General features: G+C 41.0%; 1 protein-coding gene across 2 annotated transcripts in view; it reads right to left on the bottom strand.

The window, feature by feature from the left end:
- tex2 (testis expressed 2) overlaps positions 1-7614 on the bottom strand; it is a 40867-nt gene extending 33253 nt beyond the window's left edge. Inside the window, exons 1-3 of one of the 2 annotated variants that reach the window (XM_034089610.1) lie at positions 7330-7614; positions 6963-7036; positions 6467-6531 (exon numbers count right to left, since the gene is read on the bottom strand). The gene's annotated coding sequence lies outside the window, so the exon portion shown is untranslated. The remainder of the gene's footprint in view (positions 1-6466; positions 6532-6962; positions 7037-7329) is intronic. The other variant, XM_034089611.1, reaches the window with a different exon arrangement.
- Between the last annotated feature and the right edge of the window lie 5106 nt (positions 7615-12720).

Here is a 12720-nt window from a genome sequence, read left to right as displayed (position 1 = left end):
GGTTGCCATGCCAACAGTAAAGCTTTCATCTTGTTCCTTATGCCCGCGTCCTTTTGTTTAGCAAGGCAGCTCCTCCTCACTGTATAACCCTGGTCTCCTCAGAGTATGTGAGTGTTTGTTCAAATCTCCAGTGAAGGGTTATCAGTGTGTGTGTGTGTGTGTGTGTGTGTGTGTGTGTGTGTGTGTGTGTGTGTGTGTGTGTGTGTGTGTGTGTGTGTGTGTGTGTGTGTGTGTGTGTGTGTGTGTGTGTGTGTGTGTGTGTGTGCGTGTGCGTGTGCGTGTGCGTGTGTGTGTGTGTGTGTGTGTGCGTGTGCGTAGGAGCTCAACCAAAGCACCAAAGGTATGGAACAAACTTAGATCTACCTCTTTGTGAAGGGTGAAAGAGAAATAGAGAGTGTGTTTGTTTATAATTTAGCTGTTGTTGGGAACACTTTTTCAAACAAAGACTAAAGAGCGCAAGATCAATTAATAACCTCTAATTATGGTGGTCAACACCAATACATTTTCTCCCGACATCTTTAGTTGTTGACTCAGATCTTCTCTGTCAGCGTCAAGACAAACATGTGATTGTTTTCTTCATGACAAGCTGTTGATTTTCTCAACTGGTGCCAAATGTGTTTAACGCTTCACTTTGAAAACTAGCGGATTTGCTATGAAAATCGAAGTCTGGTGTCGCCTAACCAGATTAGACAGTTTGGAGATCAAAAGGTGGATCAATGCGCAGTTCTGACCAAACACACAGGCATCAAAACATATTAAGTAATGTATAATCTGCTTGACAGCCAGCAAACAGCCGGAGGATTTGGTATTAGTCATACTCCACCCTATTATATGATGAATGGAGTGATGGAGGGAGGGAGACAGAAAAACATCGACTGTGAGTGTATTTACAGATGAATATTTGCAATGTTGTTATTATTTTATCCTGTATGAACACTAGGAATAAATGGGCAGTGTTTCTTTTAGTGTCGCATGTTTTTCAGGATTATGAGAGTGCAGGGAATACAGTGTGTCTGATTAGTAATCATAAAAGGAAGACTGACTGTGAAATGAGAATGGAGAGATAATAGCCTGTGGCTAATAGGAGACGCAAGTAGAAGAATCTTGAATATAATATTTAAAATTAGTATTCATGGATCACTGTGTCAAGTTGTTACAAGCTCTCTTGGTGTTGAGCAAAAGAAGCTCTTTAAATTCAACAAGCAGCACTGCCATCAGACCGACATCGTTAGAAGAATCCTCAGCAGCAGCTCAAAATATCTAAAGCATTAATCCCACCCCCCCTTTTTGACAGGGATGTGCCGCACAATAGAGGCATTAGCACAGACACTGACAATTAGTATATAAGTTACATCAGTGGTTCTCAAACTTTTTTCAATAATGTACCCCCTTTGAAAAAAAAATTCAGCCAAGTACCGCCTGATCAGCGCAAACACAATTTGTTAAGGAAAACATGCCTATATAAAGAGGTACAGTACAGTGCTGCACCATCGGTGTCTGATTTATTAAAACAACAACCTTGTAACTGAGAAACACTTAAATGCTACATTTCAAATGTTTACAATCCAGCACTAAATTCATGGCAAACCAATTTTAACATCAAGCCATAACACTAAGACGACAAGTTGCATTGGACTGATCTTTTTAATAAGTTGTACTTACAATTTAGTGAGAATCATGGGCTTGTGCTTCACTGAGGATCTTTGTCATTCTGACAGGGAGGCAAATTGCAGTTATTACACTTTGCGTTTTGAAATATGTGTAACTCTGTTAAAACCCACACTGCTCAAACTTCCTGCCTTACGTTTCCTAAAATTGGTATATTTATTTATTTTGGGGCGTGGGGAATGAAGAGAAAAAGATATATGAGCATTTTATGAGCATGGGATTTTGACCCCTCATATAAACATATGCATAATGCTATACTTTGCGGCCACACGCCGTTGCAGAGCAACGCTTATTGTTTAGGTGTCCTTTGATGAGCAGGCAGTCATATCATTAACTAGAACTAGCTAGATCTGATAGATTTGGACATAAACACGAGTGAAGTCTAACCGGACGCGAGAGAGAGATCAGAGATCAGATCAGCTGCTGCTGACGGAAAACACGCAGCTCTGCATGATCACAGCTCCGCCGCTGTGACGGACCGTTGAGTGGAGCAAAATACACTAAGAGTTAGACCTAACTAACACACTTAGCTAGTTCATCTACTCTGGAACTAGCTAAACTAGTTATAAATATATGTATTCTTTACTGTCGGGTCACTTATTACAGGTTCAGCGAGCTGCACGAGACTGACGGGCTGTCAGGAGAGGGAGAGGAAAAGACAGCACCCCGTTTATTTTGCCCATTTTATTATCCAGAATTACTGTAAACCTTTGAATAAAGTAGTTCATCTACTATTAGTAGTTTGTTTAAATGCATTAATTCGGTTTTTTTTCTTTCATTAACATACAATAAATCTCACGTACCCCCTGCAGTACTCCAACGTACCCCTAGGGGTCCGCGTACCCCCATTTGAGTTACATGACATGGCAGGGTGTATTTCTCAGCGGCTATGTGTGAGGAAACCTGTTATCTTTGATGATCAAACCTTCTGTGGCTGGAGAGTGAGCGTCTGATTACCTTTGTATGAGCTAATTATTTCCATCTCAAGAAGAACATTGATGGAACAGTTAATCAGGGAGTATCATCTTAAAATTGTAAAGGCTGCAGGTGCAGAATCCCCTGTAAAATATGAAAGTCCCCACTTACTTTTATACAACTTAAACAGATAACACAGACAGTGTTATGCTAGGATACACTAAATTATATTTTATCTGAGTCCCCTGATGTAATAAAAGGCTGCTGATGACATAACAGGACAGAATAGTGCATTTATTGGGGACTATTTTAGCTGTGGATTAATATACATTTGGTGCTCTAGTGATTAGACAGGACATTGAATGTGTGATAAAAATGTTCATTATAATTAATTAACCTGTTGTCCCAATGCAACATTGTGTTTTTTGAATGTACTTTTAAACAACAATAGAGCTCTACTCCACTACTTGTTAGCAGTAGGAGAAATGAACTACATGCAAATAAACGTTATGTTTATTTTTGTATAAAGTGGTTTGCACAACTTTTTCTATTAAGCTTCAGTTAACCTAACAGACTCCTGGTAGTTTCCTTGATTCACCTCCATCAGAGTAATTCATAGTTTGAAATTAAATTAGCTTCCCCAACCTTGCTTGTTTCTATAATTTATTGTTGGTTCTGGAAAAGGGGAAGTGCACACCTCATACATATAAATGGGTTGCATGCTGAGTACAGCCTGTGCATACAAAGTGTGTATTTAGTGTGTAGGTCAAACCTCTTTGTGTAACCTAGTCAGCCAGTACTTCCTCCTTTGTCTCAAACGTCAACTTCCTGTTTCGCCAGATACCCGCTATAAAATGAAAGCACCACCCATTTCTCTCCCTGTCTTTATTGTAGGTAGAGATGTCCCGATCCGATCACGTGATCGGGGATCGGAGCAGATCACGTGATTTTCAAAAAATCGGGGATCGGGAGAAAAAAATCGGGGATGGGGATTTCTTTTTTTTTTTTAGAATTTTTTTTTTTTTAATTTAATGTTACAAAACAAAAATGACCATGTTCACGTCTTAAAGTCATCCTGAGGACTTAGTTTTGGTTTAAAATTACACAACATCATGTATGTGTTGCTTTCTTTGGGCTTGTTTTCATAGACCTGGTTGCTTATTTCTCTGGCAACAGAGTGGGCAGGGCGCAGTGTCTAATAGTAGCAGTAAGCTAACGAGAGGCTACGTTCAGCTGGTGACTCGGGAGTCGGGACAGAGAAAATGTCAGGAGTTTGGAAGTATTATAAAATTTAAAGCGAAGGCAGTATAACAGCCAGATGCAATGTTTGCAAGGCAGAGGTTCCGCGTGGTGGAAAGAACAGAGCTACGTTCAACACGACCAATCTAATACGCTACCTGAGAACAAACACCAACAACAACACAACGAGTACACAGCGGCCACTCAGGTAACGGCACTGAAACAACCGACACTTTCAGAGACTTTCAAAAGGAAAGAGAAACTGCCCCAGAACAGTGAAAAGGCCAACACAATAACAGCCAAGATAGCTGAATTCATCGCGTTGGATGACCAGCCGTTATCTGTTACCTTTTTTTTCTCTTAATGCATTGCATAAAGATCGGATCGGGAAAAATCGGTATCGGCAGATTGTCAAAATCAAATGATCGGAATCGGATCGGGAGCAAAAAAAGGTGATCGGGACATCCCTAATTGTAGGCACAAACATGTATCTCTCCAGCTGCAGTAAATCAATGCTTATAGGATATGTCGAGTCAAACATGGTCTTTATCAGCGTGCTTTTATCAAATTCATGTCTGGTCAAAAGCAGCGTCAGAGGACATTAGCTGTGACAATGGAGGCTTCTCGTCACAGTGACTAGCGCCAGCCGCTGCTCTGTCTGCTTTTTAATTTGAACAACAAGTGTGTGGATGAGGAGTCTGTCTATTGCATGTGTTAATGCAATTGTGCATGTGTTTTTATTCACATCTAAATCGTGTCGCATGTCAATTTATCTTGCAAACAAATCCATTAGCAAATTCAAGTTTCCTGCAGCACGTGCTGTCAGCATCACAATCACCACAACTGGGGACTAGATGGAAAGTTAATCTTCCGACTTGGGTATGTTCATGAGCTTTTAACACTTCAACCCTTTTCTGGGAAGGCTTTCTACAAGATTTTGAAACTTGGCCAGCAGAATTGACTCCCATTCAGCCACAAAAGCATCAGTGAAGTTGTGATCTGATGTTGGGCGATATGGCCCGGCTTGCAGTTTAGCACGACTCAACCCAGAGATGTGCAGAGATGTTCTGTGCAGGTCAGCCAATTTGTTTTACACCAAACCACCATTCTTTATGGAGTTTTCTTTGTGCTTGGAGGCCTTGTCGTGTTAAATCGGGAAAGGGTATTCCCAAAGCTGTTGCCAAAGCATTGTTGTCTAAAATATCCCTATTTGTACAACTATTATTTATTTTATTTGGAAATACGGAACACAACTCAAAAAACAGACTCATAGTGTACCTCCAGCCCACAACATTTATATAAAACAAGCCAAATCAATGCCCCCTGGGTGCTACTTTTGTACACCAACTTTGCCAGAATAATGAAAACACTAGATTCAATTGCACTTTTCTATGACAAACTCTTGTCTAGAAAACCGAATAAAAAAGTGAATTTGCTTTAAGGCAGACAGCATAAGTGACACGGTATTTACAGATTCATTTTGATATTTAGAAGGAGAAGTTGAGGTCTAACGAGAGCTAGTTGGAACACACACAGGATTCTCTGAACTTTACTTCTCAAAACTAACAGGAACAACACATACTGAATTAATTAATCTCTGGTATAATAAACCTTCGAAATTATTCTCAGAGCTCAAACATAAATAGTTTTGTCTGAGTTTTGTATCCGTTGACCTTGGCAGGAGGAATACCGTGGTGATTAATATTGTGGAAATATAGTATAAGCAACCAGGATACTTCTAGCACCTTCCTCTCATATTACTCACATTATCATTACTATTACTACAAACATTGGCTGTGTCACCAATGTTTCTTATTTCCCTATCTTCTGCTGATGGTGCTTAATAAAATGTAATTGTTATGCTGCCTTTATTCTCTAAAGTGTCTTTACCAAAGCTTTAAACTGGTTTCTGGATTAGAATAAGTACAAAATCATGCTACATGTACAGAATCCTAACTTCAACAGCATAGCATGTATCCACAAGTTCAAGGTCGAACGCTGACTCAAGAGTTGGCTTGCAAGGCGCCCTCAAGCTAAATTATTTTAACTTGGCACAAAATGTGAACTCCAGACTTTTCAATTTCAACATTCACAGCCTGCAGCACACACTTGTTAACACAGATGGATCTAATGACATCATTTTTCAAGCTTAATATTTCTTGTTCATGTTGTATTTTTACGTGAATCTCGGATGTATTTCAGGCCATGCAACAGAGTGTGCGATCAAATCCCCTTTTTTTATCCACAGACAATTGCCCATTTAGATGGATCAGCTGCCACTGTTTGCTTTTACCCTCACAGCAATTTGTCTAATTGAGCCTAAGAAGAAAGAGAATTCCCTTTAGACTTGCTGACACAAGCCCCCCCCCCCCCCCCCCATCTACAAACACACACCTCACTGCGGGACACAGCTGTCGGTATTTAAAAAAAGAAAGTAATTAATGCAGCGTGTTATAATGTATACAAACATGTGCTTTGCTTTCAGCAGCCACATGCATGATTAACAATGTTGAATATGTGAATGAGGTTTGGGTTTGAATAAGGGGAGTTGAGATGAAGGAGAGCCTTTCAATGCTACGGATCAATTCCAGCGCTACCAACTAGAACACACACACATAAATTCAAAGCAGAAAATAAGTCTTACCTTGAGATTAAAGAGGCATTCAATCTCCTCTTGCAACACAACCTGCACTCATGGTGCTAGCATCCCTTGAGACAGAGACAGGGAGAGAGAGAGAGAGATTGATTTAATGGCGAACGTGCAACTGTTGTCATCCACTTCCAGAGCAGCATCATTAGTTTTACTGTGACTTAACAAGATGCTATATATAGCCTCTCATTATAATGTTGTGATCTCGTGTGCATGAAGGGGACACTAGGCTGAACAAGTGGAAGGGCATAAAATAAAATGTCAGTGTCAAGCAGAGTCTTACAATAACCTTCATCGTAATAACAGTAGAACAAATTCACATTTATGAGAATCCACTATACACTTCTTTAGACCTGTTCACACAAGGACAGACATATGGTGATCTAACCCTGGAATACATTTGGTGTGAAACTTAAATGAAAGTCTAGGTGGTGGCTGTGATGGTGTGGCCTGCTACAGAAGGGAGGAGAGGATTGAGCATCTGATCTACCTGTGCACTTCACAGCTCCATAGATGGACATGAGCCACAGTTGCTCCACAGATGTCTTCCAATGCTCCACACAGCTGTGATAGACAACAGGATCAAAACACTGAGCATTTTAAAATCTATAACAGCTACATACAGTTGCTTTCTTAAGGAAGCACACCCCAGTACACAGGGCCATACAGTAGCATACACACAGCTATTTTCATAAGGGTGCTGGTCGTGTTAAGACAACATAATTAAAGCTCCTGTGTCTCCATCCGCCCCTTTGTCCTCCTTAACTTCAGGCTCTTTTTGTCTGTAACCGTGTGACAGCCATGGACCGAACAACTGATATGCAAATCAAATCGACAACTAAAACGTCCAATCTTACCGTAGTTATCGCATCTTCATGTACAGGCCACTGGTTCGCTCTGCATCCTGGCTTCAAATGTGCGTAATGCGATGAGGATCCCTGCGTGGAGAGCTTTTTTGTGTCCGGAGCCTGCGGAGGGTGCACCCAGCGAGAGGTGCGGACCGACAGCGAGATCTGTCAAAGAGACGCTGATCCCGTGTGTTGTTTTGGTGAATGGGTGGTGTTCAGACAGCGACACCCCCCTCTCTACTCACAATTTAAAATGACAATGACACCCAAAAGAAGCATCCTCACGTCGGAACCCTGGCGGTTCATATTTTAATGTATTGCAGCAGGAGAGTGCGAATTGCGTCACGGCGTTGCAGCATGCCTTTAAGACGCGGGGTCCCCTCCACAAACAGCACACTGTCTCCCTTTAGGCTCCTAGACAAATGAGGTGAAAACACATAAGCTCAAAAATATACAATTGTTTTATATGATACGACTTTTTAAAGATATATTAAGCAAGACACAACCTCCATATGAATCAGAACCACCATGTGCACAGTCTGAATTCAGGATGGTTCCATTTGATTTGATTTGCTTAAACATGCTGCCACCTACTGGACTGAGTTCAATACCTCAGGAAACTCTCCACATGAGTCCTAAATCTCGACCTTTAAGTCTTAATATGTTCTTCTACATCCTCTCTCAACTGGCATCACCTGTCAAATATAATGTATTACAGATTCTGGACATACAATTGTTGTTTGATGCTTCTGTGATTTTCAGTTGCAACATGAGAGCAGAACTATGTGAGGGGTGAAAGGTTCCTTCTAGTGGACAGTGATGCTGCAGACACTTCAAGAGGCTAAAGGTAGAGCTTTTACTAAAGTGAAAGTTGTAATGGCCTACCACAGTTTAGAAATACTCTGTTAAAAATAAAACCCACCCAATTTTAATTTTAAAGTACTAAACCTTAGAATCAACAAATAATTCAAGTACCAGCAGTAGTATCTGCAAACTGGCCCATTTCAGAATATATTGCCTCATAGTTTGTATGTTTTTTAATAATAATGCATCAATGTGTTGATGGCTTTAATGGTGCAGCTGCTAAGTGAGGACCATGCTTTACTTCATATACTGCCTGGTAGCTTGTGAATTCCACCGACAGATCAATAAAGTGTATTTTAACATACAATAATACAAGATCAATAATTTGTTTGCATCTATTATGTATTATTTGCCTCTGAATTGTGTTGGAATAGAAGCATAAAGTAAAGCAATACATGGAAATACTTAATTAAAGAATCCTACAAGTGCCTCAAAGTTATACTTAAGTAAAGTTCATGAGTAAATGTATCCACATCTAAGTAAGTAATAGTTTGTGACCAGAAATCAGCTTCTTTTTTTCCTTTCATTTTCAAATATAGCTTGATTTCTATCATCCCATATAGAAGAGTGGGCATTCAAACCATCTGGGTCCATGGCTCTCATATTGGAGAGGACATTGGTAACTGAGAATGTGGATTTGCAGCACCACCTTCTGGCAACTTTGAGTACATACCTAAACTAAGCAATGTGCATTCCTCAATAACGGGTAATAGAGAAAAGATCTAACAAAGATTCTGAGAAAGGAACGGATGGAAATTATACCTTAGTGGAGGTGTGGTGGAGTCCGGTGATAGGCATGTCACATTCTTAATATGGTGTCATTGATAGATACGAAATAAAGAGTGCACTCTTATTGCTAATGGTTGGGCAGGGAAACAATTGGCACTGTAATCGTATTAATAATACACTCCTTGTATATTGCACGGAGAGACTAAGCCAACGCGTTAGACCACCGAGATGCTGCTGTACTGCGTAATTGACGCATTGGTTACCATCTGACGACTGTCTGATGAATACAATTCCGATACAAAAGTGTCCAGTTGAAAGCTTAATCGGTTTTTCTTCTAGTTTAATTGTTGTCCATTAAACTCCTATCAGCTTTTCAATCATACATACACACTTGCATTCACAAACCAAAATGTACTAAGCTACTCTTAGCAAGCGTGTGTCTGACGTGTGCAGTCAAAACCTGTTTACCTCCCGGCGAAACATCTGGAAAGACACACATTGGTTCCTACTTATATCTCAGGAGTGCTGATTGGCTCCTATCTTCTTGACAAGAAACAGAAAATAAACACGTTCAACGCATATATGTATAAAGGTTCAACGCAGCCATGAAATACAAATATAGAAAATAAGACGGTTAACTTTTGTAAAGATGCATGCAATTAATTACAAAATAAACAAAAATAAAAACTCTCACCAATACTAATTTTGATACTGAATACTGATTTATTTTTAATATAATACTTGTTAGAGAGGACACTGAGCTGGTTATCAACATGTGTTCATATAGTTGTAAATGGATGCTATTCTATTAACTTCTCTGTTGAATGAAAGGTAAGCGATAGGCCAAATACAGACTACACTTAAATAACAGGCCTTCTTGTGCAGATGCCTATTAATATGGTGATAGGACAACTATTTTGAATGCTGGTGATTTGATTTGATCTCATTAATTTGCTGTCATTCAGGGTCATTTAAAGAATTTGGTCCTCGTAATTACTCCTAAAGGTGTTAACTCTAAGATCTCTGAAGAGAGATGATGGGAAATGAGGGAGAGAGAGATGCAACAAAAGTCTCCTGTCCAACATAAATAAACTAAATTCCTTAATACTTCATCAATCCATTACTAGTGGGGTCACATTGCCCAAAAACACCTCGACTGTTTGAGTCCCTGCCTCCATTTCCATGACAACTGCTGCATGTTCTGATGAAGATTATGTGATACAGTTGAAAGCCCCGTAACACCCGCTAAATGAACCTTTCACGTTGTACGTTTTTTTCTATGAGGGACCAAATGACATTATATATTTTTAAAATACTAAATTAAGATAAGGGGAATATCGTTATGTCTACTGTAATGGGTACATTTTCATTCATCATAACTGTCTCAATGTCTTTGTCACTGATGTGTAATGGACAAAAAGAAAAACTAGAAAAAAAGAAAGGGATGAAATGAAAAAATAAATTAGGTCAATTATCACTTACATAACAGGGGGTTATTAACCTTTCGTACAGTTTCAGTAGCTCCCTCTACCTCTCAAAAGTTATTTAACAGTATGATTCACATCAAAGCACTCGGGACCCCTGCTGCTAAGCTCAAAGGCCAGACGGCCCATTTCCACAGAAGCTCTAATAACCATCCCTTTATGAAGTTCATAAAACCCACTCCTCAGTAGATCACTGCAGATGGTGGGCCAGGCTAATAGCTGGAAAAATATCACAGACTGCCACCTCGCCTGGACTCCTTTGAACTGAACCATATACAGATTGAACAGGGGGGCAACCATATGCGTGTTTCTGTGTGCATTTGAAAGGAGGAAGAGTCACTCTCTCCGTGTTTGTGTTTGTGTGAGTGTGTGTGTGTGTGTGTGTGTGTGTGTGTGTGTGTGTGTGTGTGTGTGTGTGTGTGTGTGTGTGTGTGTGTGTGTGTGTGTGTGTGTGTGTGTGTGTGTGTGTGTGTGCATTTGTGTGTCCTCGTCCTTATCCTGTCACAGCGGGGGAGAGACATGAAAGCCTTTCTACAGTGTTTGGTAATTGCAAAGACCTCCGTTCCTGCCTAAACACCAAAAGAGACGACAACCTCATCAGGACACGGTCGAATCCAGACATTAACACAAACTGTACAGATGTGCACACACCTTTGGGGCAGTTGACCAATCAATAGTCTTGACTGTGTTAAAGTACACAGGAGTGAATGTGTGTACTGCTTTTCCACACAGGCATTTCTTTGTAGTGTGTAACCTTTTGATCTAAATGGAAAAAAGGGGGCTTAGGTAGGCCAATGTGTTTTAGAGGGGAGGTTATGCTAAAAAGAGTGGAGGGGGGTGAGTTTCCACCTTTTCATGTTACCTCTCCTCTGTTCCGCTTTCTAACGAATGTCAACGCAGATAATAAAGCCTCATTTGCATATCATAATCCCCATCTCTCGACCTTCTGATCAGGTGTACTTGGAAGCACGGCTGTGTTCTTTCAAAAAGAGAAAAAAGATTGAGAGCAAGAAAGGAAAAAACTCAGTTCTCTTTGAAAGCTGTTTGAAGTTCTCTGACAGAGTTCAAATAACACTAAAACATGTGCATGGCATTGAGTGGCTGATATGTATTAAAAAGAAGAAAGGCAGAGGGATGGAGGGATGAAAGGAGGTCAGAGAGGGGAGACTGAGGGAACTTTTTGGAGCCAGTAAGGCCAAAATCCTTGGGATCTCATGTCACTACACATACAGATGAGCGGGGCGCTGTCTTTGAACTTAGACATGACGTTCTAGGTACCCTGACCCTATTAAAATTATACTATATTCTCCTCATATTAAGTTTTCATTTTGTCTTTTTTGGACTATTATTGAACGGCAAGCAATTGGCTTTTCATTTGTATCATCACCAAAGCAACTTCTTTCCTTTGTGTCCCATTCACAGCTGAGTAAAGGTCCCTGCCAATCTTGGGAGGAGCTGCTGCTCTTTGATGGCAGAGCGAGAGAAAGAGGCGTGGATTTGTGGCAATGTTTGTGGCAGAGGTCAAGGTGTGTGTCAGTGCGTGTGTGTGCATGAGTGTTATTAGCAACTCTGCATGTCATAGCAACAGATCTAAAGGTCACGGACCACCCCAACTGTGTGTTCACACACTTCATCATCTACCACACCGCTGATCAATAGTGGCTGGACTCATCATCTGAGGCAAAGGGTTTGGACGGCAACCAATACACGATGTTTCTGCTTTCTCTCTGTTATATACTCCTTCTTGGCTTGAACACACTGTTCTCAGCGGCCTATGGTTTCTGAATCCCAGTTGTGAAGACCAGACGTCCTTTCCCATGAGTGAAGAAGGCCTCCAGCAGAGCTGCTTCATCTCGTCCACATTCTCTTAGTCCTCCGATTGGCCAGAGTTGTAAAGCTGGGCCCTGGGAGTCACCCGCCTCGCTCTGATCCACTCAGCCCCGCTCTGCAGCAGAGGCTGTCCTGCCAGCTCCTTTATCCCAGCTACCGCACACCCAGGGCGGGCAAAGCCAGACTGACAGTCCCCCGCTGCCTCCAGAGCCTTCGTCTCATTTCCCCCTGTAGCCGCCCACCACCCCTCTCAGCTTTTCAATCTTCGAAGCAATTAGAAGGAGATCCCTTTCTTTTGTCGTCTATCCGTGGAAAGAAGAAAAGCGAGAGAATGAGGAAAAAAGGAGAAGGAGGGCCAAGTTGTTGGTGGTGGTGGAACTCAGGCCTAGCTAGGAGCCACTTGTGAAGCCCTGGGTATTAGGACTCACATGGTTTGTTTGGAAAGGCTTCTCCAGGGGCCAAAGTGGGATTACGTTGCAGATTGCAAGTTCCC

This window comes from Pseudochaenichthys georgianus, chromosome 8, assembly GCF_902827115.2.
Source record: "Pseudochaenichthys georgianus chromosome 8, fPseGeo1.2, whole genome shotgun sequence".
NCBI classification, from domain to species: Eukaryota; Metazoa; Chordata; class Actinopteri; order Perciformes; family Channichthyidae; genus Pseudochaenichthys; species Pseudochaenichthys georgianus.
The sequence above is the reverse complement of the archived record's forward strand: the minus strand, read 5'-3'. Positions and strand labels throughout refer to the sequence as shown.